The sequence below is a fragment of the Nothoprocta perdicaria genome, unplaced genomic scaffold, assembly GCF_003342845.1.
Source record: "Nothoprocta perdicaria isolate Ctin4 unplaced genomic scaffold, notPer1 scaffold_144, whole genome shotgun sequence".
Taxonomy (NCBI): Eukaryota; Metazoa; Chordata; class Aves; order Tinamiformes; family Tinamidae; genus Nothoprocta; species Nothoprocta perdicaria.
Window position 1 is genome coordinate 991,289 of NW_020454583.1, and position 17,049 is coordinate 1,008,337.

The 17,049-nt window shown below is 39.9% G+C and overlaps 1 protein-coding gene across 1 annotated transcript in view; it reads left to right on the forward strand.

Moving 5' to 3' along the window:
• Positions 1-17,049, forward strand: part of LOC112943322 (pinopsin-like) — a 70,387-nt gene that overhangs the window by 49,646 nt on the left and 3,692 nt on the right. The window lies entirely within an intron of this gene.

A 17,049-nucleotide genomic window follows, 5' to 3' on the forward strand; every position in this document is an offset into this window, starting at 1 on the left:
GATGGCAGCACAGCCCTCCGGAGTGTCGGCCACTTCACCCAGCTTGCTATCATCTGCAAACTCGCTCAGGGTGCACTCTATGCCCTCGTCCAAGTCATTGGTGAACAGGCTGAACAGCACTGGGCCCAGTACTGACCCCTGAAGGACACCACTGGCCACAGGCTTCCAACTAGACTCAGCCCCATTTATAACACTCTGAGCTCTCAGAGGTTGTATAAACCTATATTTCCAGTTAAGCTACTTGCCAAAACAGGAAAAGAGATTTTGGATCATGAGTGTGAAGGCCAGTAGTTCTAAAGCCCTGAAAATGCTGAAGTCCAGTTCAAGTGTCTATTTCCCATAAACGGCATTTTCAGTACAGAAATACTAATTTGTTACTATTTCTGTGCTGACACTTTTGACTAAAGACTAAAAGGAATGTATCTGTTTCTGGAGTTTCAAGGAAATATCCCAGGCAATCCAATAAACTTGGAAGAAAAGTATATTGTGGCATTCACACCAAAGGCAGGATCTCCTTTTCCAAATTCTAGGCCTAGCTTATGTAGAAAAATTTTGACCCACAGACTATTATCCATTGATGGTCCAACATGTGGGAGAAGAAGCATCAGTGTGTAGCCCAAGGACGATCAAAAAGGACTTTAGGGAATTGGGTGAGACAATCAGGAACTCAGGTGCACAGGTGGTTTTCACTTCCATTCTTTCTGGTGCTGGCACAAATATAGAAAGAAGCAGGAGGATACCATCCATCAATACGTAATTCCATGGCTGGTGTTGTCATCACAACTTCRATTTCTTCGGCAACAGGAAGCCTTCCATGGCATTAGGCAGGATAGTATCTAATGGTATCCATCTTTCTCAAAGAGAGAAGAGAGCCCTGGATCATGAGCTATCAGGGCTCATTGAGAAGGATTTACACTAGATTTGAGTCGGGAGGAGGGTGTCACTGGGGAAGCAATCTGTGAAGCCAATCACAGCAGCCTAACTCCAGAGCCTGTGAAGAGTGCCCAAAGCCTGGGGAGGCCAATGGCACAATGTGAGAACTTTTGAAGGCTCACACAGTCAAGTTGCAGCTGCCCCAGCTAGAATGAAAGGCACATTGGGAGCCCAACTAAAATGCCGTTTGCAAAAGAACACATCATGGGGAATAAACAAGGGGAATTGTAGATGCATGTGTGATTGTAGGGCCGTGATCTCATTGCAATTACTGAAACATAGTGTGACAGCTCTCGTGGCTGGAACATGGCCATGGAGGGCTTTAGGCTTTTCAGGAAGGACAGGCCATGAAGGCAAGGTGTTGGAGTTGCCCTTTACATGAAAGGGCAAATGGAATGTATAGATCTCAGCTTAGGTGCGRATGAAAGGCGAGTCAAGAGCCTGTGGGGGACGATTAAAGTGCAGGCCAACAGGAGWGACACCATTGTGGGAGTTTCCTACAGGCCTCCTGGCCAGGAAGAGGAAATGGATGAGGCCTTATGCAGGCAGCTGCAAGAAGCCTCCCGTTCCCAGGCTCTCGTCCTCCTGGGGGATTTCAGCCAGCCCCGTGGCTGCTGGGACAATCACACAGCCAGGAACAGACAGTCTAAGAGATTCCTGCAGAACATTACAGATAGCTTCTTGATGCAGGTGGTTAATGAGCCAACAATGGGAGGGGCACTGCTAGACCTGATATAACAAAAGATGGTCTACTTGGAAATGTGAGAGTTGGTAGTGGTCTTGGGTGCCATGGATGTTGTCTACTTTGACTTCAGCAAGCCTTTGGACACCATCTCCCATAATATCCTCATAGGAAAGCTCTGGAAGTGTGGACTGGACGAGCGCACAGTAAGGTGGATTGACAACTGGCTGGATGCCGGAGCTCAGAGGGTAGTGATAAATGGGGGCGAGTCYAGTTGGAGGCCTGTGGCTAGTGCTGTCCCCCAGGGATCAGTACTGGGCTCGATACTGTTCAATTTGTTCATCAGTGACTTGGACGAGGGCACAGAGTGCACCCTGAGCAAGTTTGAGGACAATACCAAGCTGGGTGGAGTGGCCGACACTCCAGAGGGCTGTGCTGCCATCCAGAGGGAGCTGGACAGGCTGGTGAGTTGGGCAGAGAGGAACCTCATGCGGTTCAATAAGGACAAGTGTAGGGTCCTGCACCTGGGGAGGAATAACCCCAGACACCAGTACAGATTAGGGGTYGACCTGCTGGAGAGCAGCTCCATGGAGAGGGACCTGGGAGTCTTGGTTGACACCAAGTTAACTATGAGCCAGCAGTGCCCTYGTGGCCAAGAAGGCCAATGGGATCCTGGCCTGCATCAGGAGGAGTGTTGCCAACAGGCCAAGGGAAGTGATTCTGCCCCTCTCCTCAGTTCTGGTGAGGCTGCACCTGGAATATTGTGTGGGGGGCTCCCCAGGACAAGAGGGATGTGGAGCTTCTAGAGAGGGTCCAGAGAAGAGCAACTAAGATGATTAAGGGAGTGGAGCATCTGTTGTATGAGGAAAGACTGAGTGAGTTGGATTTGTTTAGATGGATCTCTTCTCTTAGGATCTGTTCTCTTAGGAGAAGACTGAGAGGAGATCTGATAAATATGTATAAGTACCTGAGGGGAGAACGTAGGGAGGATGGAGCTGAACTCTTCTTGGTAGTGGCCAGTGACAGGAGAAGTTGAAACATAGGAAGTTCTGTCTGCATGTGAGGAAGAGCTTCTTTCCTGTGAGGGTGCCAGAGCCCTGGAACAGGCTGCCCAGAGGGGTTGTGGGTCTTCTTCTGTGGAGGTCTTCAGCATCTGCCTGGATGTCACTGTGTGCCACGTGCTCTGGGTGTCCCTGCTGGAGCAAGGGCTTGGACTAGATGATCTCTAGAGGTTCCTTCCAATCTTAACYATTGTGTGTATCTCTGAAAAGTTAACTCCAGCTGAAAAGTGCAAATGCTGGAGCAAAAGAGTAACTTCTCTTATGTTTTACAATTCTTACAATAACTCGTTAACAACATCCTCTATTTTAGCACKTTATGCCCCAAGAATTTTAATCAGTGAGGTCTGTAACTTCCATGACATTTTCTGACCATGTTGTCATCACTGGAAAAGTCTGTAATAGAGAAGATAAGTACATTTTGACATTGCCTTCACATGTGCAGCACAATGCAAATAGAAAGACTATGGAAGTCTGAGGAGAGATATGAATTCTAAAATAACATGAACTCAATATGGTCTTGGCTGTCTTCATATATCTCAAAAATAGAATCACAGGCAAAATTACCGGTGACAACCTGGCATCCCAAAATATGCACACAACTAAGGCTCTTTTTATAAAAAAAAATTCAAAGTTCTCCAAGAAGATATTGAGAACTGTATCTTCTGTAGTATCACAAGTTTATAAACAGTTATATTGTGGCAAATGACAAAGATTCACCCTTGGGAAAAACTTGATTAGCAAGCATAAAACCAGGATGCCTGCACRTCCCAGGAATCTAGCAATCTGTCTGAAAAACAGTCTTTCCTTGTAATATCTAGGTTTTGAGCTATAAAGGAAATACTTATGAATGCTTAATTTGTTTCTCAGTATGGAGGTGACTTTTGATCCAGTTTATTATCTTTTAGAAGAACACTGTGGGATTATCTCACCATATGAGAGTAACAGATTCAAGACACGGCAGGCAGTTTCTTAGCAGCAAGAAGTGAGAAGATTGTGCAAAAATTCAGGAGCACCATGGCAGGCAAATGGAGAAAGTTTCTTAAATATCCCTGCTTAACCTACAGTGATCTGTAAGATGACTGATGTTTTAGATTTCCCTTGTGAGAAACACAAGGGAACAGTGAGAGCTTGCTTCATTCATTTCTCTCTGCCTACCTTTCTACACTTGTCATCAGTTAACAAAAAGTGCAAAGGGGCAAATCTGAATGTGTCTTTGAGAGATCAGTAATTGCTACCTAGTGGTTAGTCTATGGAGTGGGATTTTTTCAGAGTTAGTTTCCTTATTGTTATAGAAATCAAAAAAAAAAAAAAAAATCACTCTTCAAAAGGAGCTTTGTCAAATTTGGAGTAAATACTTTCCACTTACAAAACTAAAATAATAGTTGACATCTTGCATCCATCCATAGCTTTCATCTGTTTTGCAATTATACTAGGAGTAAAATAATTATTTTTATCTGAAACTGCAGAATGAACTTTGCTCAAGAAAGAGTGAAACATCCATCTGTTCACCATCATTTTGGAGTGGGAACAATAGTAACACTCTCATCAAATGTGTCATGGGTGTTCACAACACCTCAACTCCTTTGCAGTTGTTCTCATTCCCTTATGTAAATTTAAGGTCTCAGGAAAGGCTGTCTCCTGCCCAGTGCTCAGATTTTCTGGGCTTCATGTTCAGTTTAAAATAGTTGCAGGAGGTTGGTGCCTCCAAACACAGAATGTATCTGCCTTACATTTTTCACAGTCCTGTCTTTTTTGGATGCAAGATGTCACAATAGGCTATTTACTTGTGCACTTTATAMATAGATATACTGAGAACATATGGCTTACGCTTTAATTCTCTGTGCATAAACTAACCTTTCTGCTTTGAAACATACCCCAAGGACTGCAGAAGAGCACTGGTTGACTGCAGCAGTGGTGTTAGCTTCAATCTATCATAAATCATKGAATTGCCAGCATCTGAGTCAGCCTTAAGACTCACACCGCAGAGCATACCTTTACAACTCTCATGAAGGCACTGAGGCACTTTCATGATACAGGAGCCCCAGTGAGAAAATCTAGTCTTTGCTGTTGCCTTCTGCACTGAGCTGAGGTGATAAAACCTTGGTGAAAATGGTGGATTTCTTCCCAGTCAAAGGTAGAAGGTACACTTCTGTCATTCTTCTTCTGCTCTGTTGTAGGAAGGAAGGGAATATACCATGTAAGCAGAATATTGTGACTAATAGTCCCAAGCTAGGCAGACATCCAGCATCACGGACACAGTGAAGCACCGTGAAGCACTTAACTGCTTCAGGCTAACATGATGTTGTGGAACTAAGCAGGGTAAGCAGTGAAGGAGATGAATATTTTTCTCCCCAGACAGATTTACCTGTTTTCTTGGTAGACCTGGTTATTTTGCCTCTTGGCAGTGCTATGTGTGTGGTGCAATGCTTATGGATGCGTAAGGCAGTGCAGAGCAGACTGCTGTGTTAAGTGTGCTGGAGCAATCTGGGCAGGATCAGCAGGCTTAGGCTTTCTGTGCCTCACTCCTTTATAGGTAGAGAGTTATGTACTTTTGGTCTTCATCTGCTTTTTACCTCTCTCATTATCTTTTATTTATACTACAACTCTCTGTCAGGTTCACATTTGCTTTCTTCAGACTTCCACCTGAGCAGCCACCCCAAACATTTATAACAGCAACTTCCACTATCTGCATTTCGTGCATTGCCCTGTGGCAGAGCTAGCAGAGACCTACACTTTCATGCGTTACATTCAAGCAGGCATTAAGCTTTCACCAAACAGTTATAAGCACTGCCATTGCCACCCTGTTACACAGATGATCACCAGGCATATTTGAATTTTATATAGTCCCTAGAAAAACAGAGGAACCCAAACGCTGAAGAACCTTCTGGCTGGTATAATATCATAGACATATAATAGTATTCAGACATATTGAGAAACGGAGCTCATTAGCCAGATAATGTAATGGTGCAGCAACTTTTAGAGGTTACCATATCTTACATATCTGAAATTCTTTTATTTTTYTAGGTGCAGCAGTTATGAGTAGTGAGCACTTGAGTGTGCGTGGGTATTGAGATCAAGTGAAACTCCATTCTCTATTTCACATAATTTCAATTTAGCATTCAGAGAAATGAGTTCACTACTGATGACAGAAAAAAAAAAAAAAGCAAAATTAAACCTATATCATTTAAAGATTGACAAAAGTGATCACTTGGGAACTGCTGATCAGAGACCTCTGCTGATCGAGGGTAGCATTGCTCCACTGCCTCAGACTAATGACATGATTTCAGGAGTTCTTCCCACACATTTAGTCACTCAAGTTGTGCACTTAAGGCTCCTTGGACTACTGAAACTCAGGTTAGCATATCTAATACTGTTTTGCATATTACAATTGGGGAAAAAAAATGTGATCAGCAATGTGCTATTTCTGGTGTTAGAAAGTGTCACTGAGTAAGAGTAAGGAGCGAGAGTGTGAGGGAAGGGATGTATTAGATGTGAAAAGAAGTCCCTGATTAGCAGTTTGATTTCCTCTCTATCTGTCTTGTTGTATTAACATCACTGCAAKTATAAAAATAGAAGTTGACCCTGTCATTTTGCCCAAGGATTCAGAGGAAGAAGAGATGCTTGAAAGAATGTATACACTCATTTGAAAATAATTAATACTGTGACCTTTATATCTTACAAGGTAATTGGGGGCTGAGTGAGGGCAAAGGTACATAGAAATAATGTACAAACTAAGCCAATTGCAAAGACTACCATTACTTTTGATGGGCAGTGAGATGAGAATATTAATGTACTAAGGAATTTTCCTTGATGAGATCTAGGCCCAGCATATTCAATGGTGCTTCTCATAAGTGAGCACTTGCTCAGGCCTGCAACACAGAGCTGCAAAGAGATGGAGGAAATGAATTTTGGAGTCGGATGCATCATACAAGAAGCTAATGCAGCAAGGACATGGATTTTCCCTGAAAGGGAACTATAGAGCAAAAGGAACTATAGAACTAGAGCAAAAGGAAAGGTGTTTTCATATCATTTTGCCAGATTAGAATGGCAACTTGTCATTAGAATGGTAACTTGTCATTCAGAGAACTGGTATGAACAAGAGCCCATGTCAGACCCTGTGTAAACAGGCTGTAGCAGTGGAGATCCCCAGGGAAGCTGTACCCTCACAGAGGGATCCTGGGAGTATCCCTGCCTGTGCCAACTGCCTGCGTGGTTGGAATTAGCAGTTGAGTTCCTCCTCAGCCAGAACTTGGGGTCGCAATCCCCCTATCCACCCTTCCTCCATTTCTGGCCCAGCTGGCCTGGCACCCTGCAAGGCATTACAGCTGAGCCAACTCATAACCAGTTATTTAAGATGAAATGTTATCCACTATCTCATCTCAGGTGGCAAAGGGACATAGGGTCAAGTTATAAAGCAAGGTTACAATTTCTGCATATGGGTTCCTTGTGCAGGCTTAATCTTAGTAATGCATAGATGGAGGGAGTTGGGCATCTGCCTTATTCCTTTCCCAACATTTGTCAGCCCTGTGCAATAATTTTCTTCTCTGTACATATCAAATAAATCTTTTGAACTCTGTCTCCAAACTCCTTTCTGGAACTTCTTTGTTGCCAGACAAGGAACAATGAATCCTTCTTTCATGGTATTCTTTTTGTGCCTTATATTCCCAATTCCCTAAAAATCCTTTTCAGTCCTTCTTGGTCTTACCAAATACACTGAGAAGAAAGAAATACATACTTGCTTTGGAAAGCAGTCATACATGAAAGTAAAAAAGAAAAGCAAAAATAAACAAACCCCATTTTGACATTTTCCATACTTATCAGCTGCATTTTTCATTTTTCATTTCAGCTGCAATTTCATATTGCACAGACTTAAGTATTTCCCACAAGAAGTAATGTTTGTTTTTAAAATCTGCAGAAGTATGATGCAGACAATTAACACTGTTTTCTTTTAATCTGCTTTTATTCCTATTTAAGAAACAAAAATATATTTTACCTGTGACTACCTATCCAAAAAGATTGTATAGCTTTAGGGACAATCRTGCCAAGGTTCCTTTTGTCCCCAAATTTGATACACTGAAAGTCCTGAAAAGAGACCCTATCTATGTCAGAGCAGAGACCCTGCTTAAAATTTCCTTTCAAAAATTATTATTGAATAAATTCATTTACATTTTATCACTTATGATCTAGTTTTTCATATCTGTCTTACTGGCAGCTGGACTGATGTTGCATAAATAATATTCAATGTAAGTTTTGCCGAATCATCTTCTCAGTCATTTGGAAACTGTTTAGAATTATAGAATACACCAAATGTCAATTCAGTCTACCATGACTGAATTAGAGTAAGATTTTGAGAAATGGACAATATGTCCAATGGCCAGTTGTGGTGAATATCTTATGGATGACTCTGCTTCAGATTAAATATTTTATACTGTTTTGGGAACAGGGACTTCTAAGCATAATAGCTTTATGCCAACAGGAATAAATAAAAATGAAACTCAAAAGGTACTCAAAAGATCATAGACATTATATTGTCATTCATGGTTTTCTCTCTCAGCAGTGACCACTAAAGGTATTTATCTGCAAGTTAAAAAGCAAAAGCCAGACAAGTTTAGAACTTTCTGGGCAACTTTCTATTTCTGGGCAACATCTTCTCAAGGGCAAGTGCAAAATCTGGTTTCTGCGGAGTTAAAAACTGATAATTAGGTCAATTTTATTTTCAACTGGGAAAAAAAAAAAGATCATTTTGGACATCACAAGCTGTAGCAACAGAGTAGGTGACAGAAAAATTTTGGGGGGAAGCTAATAAAAATCTGTATTTTAGCCAGAGGCAGAATGAAAGATAGCCATAGACTCATCTAACCATATTAAACAGGTAGATGGAATAACCACAAACCTCTGAAGGTATTATGTGTCTACGTGTATTATATATAAAATATTTTAGCATAACCAGAGACAGTGACCCAGCCTCAGGTAGGAATATCATGAGTAAATCCCAAGGGAAGATAGAAATGGTATGTGAAATGCTGCAAATATAACCTAATGGAAATAAAATCTTGGGTTTTCTTGCACAGTGTTCTTGGTATCAGCCTAAGTAAAACTTTGTAAGAAACATCTGGAAGCTCTCTTCTCCAGACATGCATTATATAGACATTATAGTGGAAGATAGGTTACAAAGAGCTCATAACAGACAGCAGCAAGAGAGCAGTAAGGTCACAGGCCTACATACATTTATTCATTTGCCTTAATCATAACAGAAACAGGCAAGGACATATCAGCCTAGCCCATTGCAGTCAGACGGGATTTTTATTTTGATGCTTGTGAGCCTATCCAGAGTCCATTGGTGAAGAACTGCAAATACAACAGAAATGCAGGTAGGCAGAACAGCATATTGACTGCAACTAAATAAAGACATTTTTTAAGTGTCAAAGTATTTTTCCACTGTTATGCTTTGAACTTTTGGCAAAAATGAGAGTTATTTCAAAATGATCTGGAGTCAGTCATCACATGCTATGGTTGTAATAGACCCTTCATTTTTTATGAAGTAAAATGTTACTGTGGTGAATAGTCAATTTGCTGCTGGCTCTGTCAGTCAGGATCCATCAATCACACTGCAAAGGGCTAAACAATTCTGACTTACCCAAATCAGAGCAGGAAACAGAGGCAGAATCAATTTGTTCCTATTCTTCTAAGTTCTTTGCCTGTTCTTGCTCCTTACATTCCTTTAGGAAGATTTTCTTTYTCAAGTTTACTTTATGTAGAAGTACTCTGTCTCTTTGTGTGCTGAAAAGGTTTTAATACCTCTGTTTAAGTCCAGAGAGGAGCAATTGTGTGATCAATATGACTTTTGGTATTTTTCTTTCGAATGATAAAGCCTATTAAAAGGGATAGGGCAATGTGAGGTGCTTGAATGTAACACACAAGTGTTGGTATTTGTTTTTCACATGGACAGCCCGGTGCCACCAAGCAGAGTGGCCGTGCTACTTACCTGAAAGGCTGGTTAAAGGAAAGAAAAATTTCTCTGTTTGTTTCTTTTTCACAAAATAGTTACTTTCACAAAGGGATCCCTGGCTTTGATATCAGACTTTGTTCTAAGACTGTAGGTTACCTGAGAGCTTAACTTYAGAGAATAGTAGTACTGTACTCTTAAATGATGAAGAATTATTTGCATATATAGGCATGATACAGCCATGAAAATAAGGCAGTATTTTTCTGTCCTTGGATGTGTTTAATCGTTCTGCCTTCCCTGTACTTGTCCTGTGGAACAATATTGTTAGCATTATTTTGGAAACAGATTATTGATTTTTTTCTTCTCATCTCTGCTGCTCTCTGGACACTTCGACTGCTCATTAAAACACATAATGGCCTGATAGCTATGTTCAGCCGCAGGTATTAGCAAAGCCTAAATTACGTCTATCAGATAACTTATAGTTTCATAACTATATATATAGCTAAGTTTATTTATATATAAATATATATTTATAAACAACATAGGAAGTAGCTGGAAAACTGTCCAATAGCCTCATAGAGACATGTTGWTAGGGAAATAAAATAATGCTGCTTTAAGGAAGTTTCAGCAAATCATCCTGTCCTCTTTTCTGAAAGATCAGCCTCTGCACAGAATTCCCTTCCCGTTTCCCTCCTGATCGTCCATCCAGACATCTGTTAACCTCAGACTCAGACTCATGCTCCTTATAGGCAACAACGTTGACCATAAGGGTAGTCCCGAGGCAATTCTAGCCTGTGGAAAACATATCTCATGTTTCATTCCTGACTTGCCTGAAGTCTCTGGTATTGTCCCTGTCCTAAAGTACATTATAGATACTTGACATGAATTTGAGATTCCAACCTCATATGCACAAACTGCACTTTCTTTTAAAGCATCATTCAGTCATTTTTAGAGCACCGTGGCCAAATATGACATGAATTTTGCCTCAAAAAAAAAGTGAAAAAAAAAAGAGAAAGGGGGAGGGAGGAGAGAGAGGGGAGGGAGGAGAGAGAGAGAGAGAAAGGAGAGGGAGAGGGGAGGAGAGAGAAAGGGAGGGGGAGAGTAAGGGATGGGGGGGGTGGGAAAGAAAGGAAGAGGTAGAGAAAGGGAGGTAGAGAAAGAGAGGTAGAGAAGATAAAGACTCAAAACCTCCTCCATATCTCCTTAGCAGCTCACCTGCACAGGAGATGCATCTGCTGCTGATGGCAGCAACGATGGAGAATAAACCATGTACCTCAGCACCGTGGTGTTTCCTGTGGAGGAGACCACTGTTTGGTCAGCAGCAGGATCTTTAATCTTAAACTCAGTTGCAGCCAGATGACTGTCTAGCAGTGAAGTGATTAACAGCAGCTGATGCAGCCTGCAGCCAGCACGGGTACCAATTTTCCCCCCTGGCTGCTCCCATAAAATGAAGGCAGCCATGGTGTGTGCTGCCTGGCCTTTTGAACTGCTGCTGATATCCCTTCACAAGCATGTCAAGAACTGCTGCTGCAGGTATTATCTCTCATATGCCTCATCCTGTAGCCGAGAGGGGATTTAATTTTGTATTTGTCTATGTTCAGAAACAGGCTGCCAGAKGAAAGGGACTTATGTATTTTAGTTTTGTAAATTAAATAAGCATTTTAAGCATTTTCTCCATCAAACCTACTAAGCTTTTACTTGAGCTTTGTTACCTACAAGAAAGAATAGCACATGCACTTCTGTCTTGCTTTGGATAGCAAAGCATGAAGCTACCCAAGGAGTCCTTCTGCATTTAACTTGCACATAAGTACAGTAACGGCTCTGAAGAACATCATCTGGAGTATTTTACCACTGTAAAAAGGTAGAACCTAATTATTAAAAATAAGCAAACATACATGTATTCAGTGGACATTGCTGAGTTTATGGCCTTAAAAGGTAAATCTATGCTACTCCAGTGAAACAATCAAATTACCCCCTTGACATCCTGAAGAGATGGTGATACTACAATAGTTGGAATAGAAGCCTAATCAAACCACAGGCGTTACTGACCTGTTCATACTGATTGATGAAGGAAGCCCACAGTAAGCTACTTCCTAACTATTGCTGCAGATGMAGGTCCCTGCAGAAAATGTCTGGTGTGATCACAGTAGAAACCTAACTTCTCCTGGCTTGGAAGTTGCTCTGGATCCCTCTATAAGTATATGATATGGTTAAGACAGCAAGCTGTAGCAATATATTATGAGACACTTTCAGTCCATTTACAACAGAGAAACTAATAATGCACATAAACAAGTCAAAATGCCTGTATGAATTTTAACCTTCACTTCTTACAGCCATCACTGCTGAACACTGAGGGGTATAGCAACATGTTCTCTATACCCAAAACCGTATAGTTTATGTTGCACCTACTAATGAGACACTAACTTGCATGCACCTGGATTACATGATGAGATAAGGATGTTCTTCCTCATCTCAGAGAGACAAYAAAATTTGTTGAGCAATTTATCATATGGAATGCAGTGATTAAGGGAAAAAAAAAAGTAAAAGCACAGAAAAAAGAGTTGATAGATTTGAAAAGCTTTAATTAGTTGCTTCCTTCCTGCATCCCAGCATTCAGTATATTACCTACTGTAGCTCATTTTTCAGTGTTTTCAGAGTGATGTTACTTGCATTTCGTGACATATGGTAATTATCCCCTCACATCGCCTACCAGGAGGTGGTGTAATACAAAGGATGAGCTGCTCTGTTAGCGGCTGCCAAGAGTTTGTGTGACAGCAATCTGAATTTTAATGTTTCATTAATGTGCAGCTAGCTTGATTGTAAGCATGAATGCCCAATGACTTTCTAAGACGTAAACAATGTACCTCACCTCACACCAGATGAATCCTAATAATTGCATAATTGAAAGTCTATCAAAATCAGTGGAATGCCTCACTTTTTTTTTTTAAGCAAACTGCTAGTGCTTAAAATATGTTTTATTTAGTCATAGACTGTTTTCCTTTTGTAGGCTGTTTTTCACTTTAGTTAGTGATTAATTAAAAAAAAAACAAGGCTCTTCTTGTTCTTTAAGACTCACTGCTGGACTTCCTGAACTGGTGACAGTGTCATTCTGTTTAATTTTATCAGCTTTTTGAGTGCAGTGTCAAGACAGCAGAGTGTGTGCTGAAGTCCTTAGGGAGCTGAGAGGGCCTTAACTACCTCAGAAAATGGACTGCAGTGTACATTCTCCCAAGGGAAGCCCAGAGCTCCCACTTGCATAGACATGCTAGTTTTAGAATAAAACTGACTTTACAGTTTTTGTGGGTTTTGTTGTTGGTGGTGTTTTTTTTTGTTGGTTTTCTTCTTGGTGGTTTACCGTGAAAGGTCCCTGTCAGCCTAACTGTCCTTTTTGATTTGAGATTTTGTTGCAGAAGTGACAACAATTTTCTCAGTTTCCCAATTTCACACTGTCTGCAATTCAGTGTCATCCACCCAAGCCCATATGAAAAGACCAGGACTACTAAACAAATGAAAACCGATGTTTATTTACAGGAAAAGATCTGTACACTGTGCATACATAAAAATATACAAAATCATAATAGAAAATATAAAAAGTGTTAAAATGTATACAAACACTGCTTAAAAATGTGACTCCTGTAAAATCTCAAACTTTGTTATTAGAGTACACATCAATTTAAAAAAATCATCATACAAAATAATTCTCAAAGCTATTAAAAAAGTACACAGTCTATATTTGAATAGTTCAATGACTACATATCATGACTGATGGGATGATATGGATAAACATAAGGCTTTTACACACAACTCTTATTTTAAGAACAAAATGTTGAACCTGTTCTCCAAGCCAGAGAGACAAAATTTTCAGTGTCAAAATTTATTTAATGAAGTAGGTATGCCCAGATCTGGGCTACTTTAGAGTTCAAATAGTTAAATCAGATATATTCCTTCCTTATGTGTGAGAGAATAGCTCCTAGGAAAGTTTCAGATGCCTTCTAAAGGCATCTAGATGACTTAATGACCACCTTCTGAAATATCTACTTCAAATAAGCAATTTTTTTTTTTCTTTTCTCAATACCCATTAACTTTATAGAACATGAAAGGAAAAACGCTTGTCATTTACTTTTGCAGTCAATGCATGTAGTATTTATTTCATGGTACTACATGGTGTTACTGTCCAAAGGGCATTTGCTATCCTTTAGAACTGCTGTAGAAGAAATGAAAAAAAAATCACTATAAATTGGATTAGTCTACATATGTTTTTAAATTCCTGTTTATTTCAATCATCTCTAAAATGACTGAGTTCAATCTGTGAAAACATTTAGTGTCTACACGTGTAGACACAGGAAGAAATGGTTTGCATTTTGATTACTTTGGCAAGAGGTCTACAGCAGCAAGTTCAAAATTCGGATGTTGTCAGCAAAGAAAGGGTCCTGAGCAAAGATATCCAATGATTTAGCTAAATTTATGCTGAGTGTGAATCAGTCTAGACTGTGTCAATTATGCATCTTTCTCTAAAAGTACACATTTGTTGCATCACTTTAACTTCACTGATTTTATCAGAGTCAGACCGGCACAATAAGGGAAAAAGAGGTTTCAGTAGTTTTGTCCATGGAAGGACTGCCTGACAATAAGATTATGCCCAGGTAAGCCTTAGAACTATAAATGAATGGAACAATGAAAAATCTTTTTTTCTAGGATGAAGACTTTGTCTCAAAATGAGGCAAAATATTTTCACTGTTAGTCTTTAATAAACAGAAGAATACCTTGATTTAACTATCCAAAAAGGCTGAATGCAAAAAAATAGTAGAGCACCACAAGTCAGAAAAGCCACAGAATTCACAGTGTAAAAAAAGAGTATAACAAAATTCAACATAAATTCAGCACATGTACTTAAACTGCTGCTGTGTTTCTGTTTTGTTTTAATCAAGTGCAACTGCTATTCACAGTACCATGGCACAGAATGAGGCTCTGTAGCTTTAGAAGGCAATTTATTCCTATTTATCAGTAAGCCCCACAAAATATAAAGCCTGCAGCATTGTAACAAATGTGAAGGGAGTCCAAAGTGTCAACCAACTAGCATTGGCATTTGCCTCACTCTCATATACGCAGAGCTATGTCTGTGCAGACCTTCTCTAAGCTGACATTCCCTTCTCTGTGTGTGGGATAGCCATGCCTAAACCCCCAAGATCTTCATAGGAAAATTCATTTCCTTTCATATTAGCTGCATTTAATATACACGTGTAAAAGCAGCACTCCCTCATAAATTACTATGATTAGAAGAATAGTTTACACAGTTTCAGTGTTATTATGCACTCAATCACTGCTTTAAAATGACTGAAGCTGATCCTTTGTAAAAACCTCTCTGCCTCCATAAGGGTACAGGAATTACCCACAAATTCAAAAAAAACTTGGTAGACTCCTAGAAAAGCCACCAATGCCAAAGTCAGAGAGAATACACACATTGGTGGTCGCAACAACTCTATGATGTCCTTCATGTTCCTCCTTTACTTCTGCTCCTTCCCCAGCCTTGCACAATGTGGAGGTGAGCCCTCAGTTAGCAAAATAGATCAACTTGTATGGACAAGACGAGGCAGGAGAAATAAATTCCCCGTTAAGACCACATAAGATGTTTTAGCAGACAGACCAGTTGAAACCTGACAGTGGAAACATGTTCAGAAGCCACTCTAAAGATGCCCACTTTCTTCCAAGAGGATGGACATCACAAGCCAGTGCTCTTCCTCTCTGAGCAAGCCAATGGCTTGTAGCACCTCTCCAAAATATCTCCTAAGGTGGCAGTGCTACATCACCCACATCAGCTTTTGACTTGTGACTTTTGGCTGCCTTATAAATTAGGATAGAGCTGTGCAGATACACACTAAATTCTCACGGGGCTAGTTGCCCAGCATCTTCAAAGGTGAAAGAATCTGAGCATGCAGACAAAGAAAGAATTTCTGATGGAAGGGCTGGATTGCTCAGAGTTCAATAGATCAAAAGCATATAGTCTATTTTCTGACATCCCAGCCCTGGTTTTGCACTGTTATTTAAATGATGTACCAAGTAAGTATGTTATATGTTGTTATATGAAACATTCAGCATTTGCATTGCTCTGTACAACAGTTATATGGACTATGCCAAAAAATGACTGGTGGCATAATAAAACATAATCCTGCTGTGGATAATTGAGATAGTGGATAATSCAGATAGTACTTCTCTGTGTGGAAATCACAGTTTAAGGTTGCAGTCAAAACTTGTATGATCTTTTTTTAGAACTCAATAAAATCCTGCCTATGGGAAAATAGCATATTCAGTAGCTTATTTCACTTCCTAGAAAGCAAGAAATTGCTTCCTTTACAGGTGCATAGTAGCTAACTCAGCATACAGGAAAGAGAGATGTGTTTGACAGCACTTGTTCAGACTTCATATGTTTTGCAAACAGGGAAAAAAAAATGCATACATGGAAAAATAAATGCATTTTTTTCCATGCATACATGGAAAAAAAAAAAAGATTATCAGATCTATTTAGGTCACCATTTCTCCACAAAATTACATGAGTGTTAACCTTTAAGAATAAAAGTAGTTGCCATATGTAGCATTAAAAATCAGTATGTATCAGTATATCCAGAGTCTAAAGCTAATGTGAAGAAAACTTACTCATTTTGAGCACCAAAATGATTTATGTATGGATTTGCTATCCATACAACACACAAGTACAGAATTGAGATCATCTGGACATACTTCCGTCAATGACAGGAATCTTGCAGGCTCAAAAAAAAAACCCTTAAAGACAAAACAAATAAAATGATGTAGGAAACAAAGGCTAGACTCTATGTAGGAAACATATTCTTTGCTTTTGAGGAAGGAAATTTATCAGACCATAATAGCAGAGTGAGAGAAGACAGATTCTGTGATCATAGTGACATTATTATTGGAGTCATTCATATTGTGTTTGCACTCTCCAATTGCCTTTCTGATGCTTAAGACCAAACATAAAAAATACTTTCTACCATAACCACTCTGCTATTGTCTTCAGTGCCTCTTTAAACTATCATCTGCCTTCTACTGAATGGACAGGGCTGGATATAGCTGTGTTTTTATGTACATAAACCTTTCTCCTGAACATACCCTAAAAAAAGTGTAYAGTATCTAAGGGCACAGAGAGAACATTAATGTTCTGCCACTTGGAAAATCTGAAACTGAAGTCTTCCTGTGGAAAGCAATGTTTAAAATGCATTAGTATCCATGCAGTTATTTAGAAGTGCCTTGGAGAATATCCTCCTTGTGTGTTACGAAGGAAAATACCAGATTATCTCCATATGCAGCCACAGCCATTCTTTGCGAGCATTACAGTTTATCTACATTACAGTCCTTAAAATGTTAAATTAAAAAGAAAAAAAGATATCCTCTTTGTTAGAAAAGTCCCTCTGCTT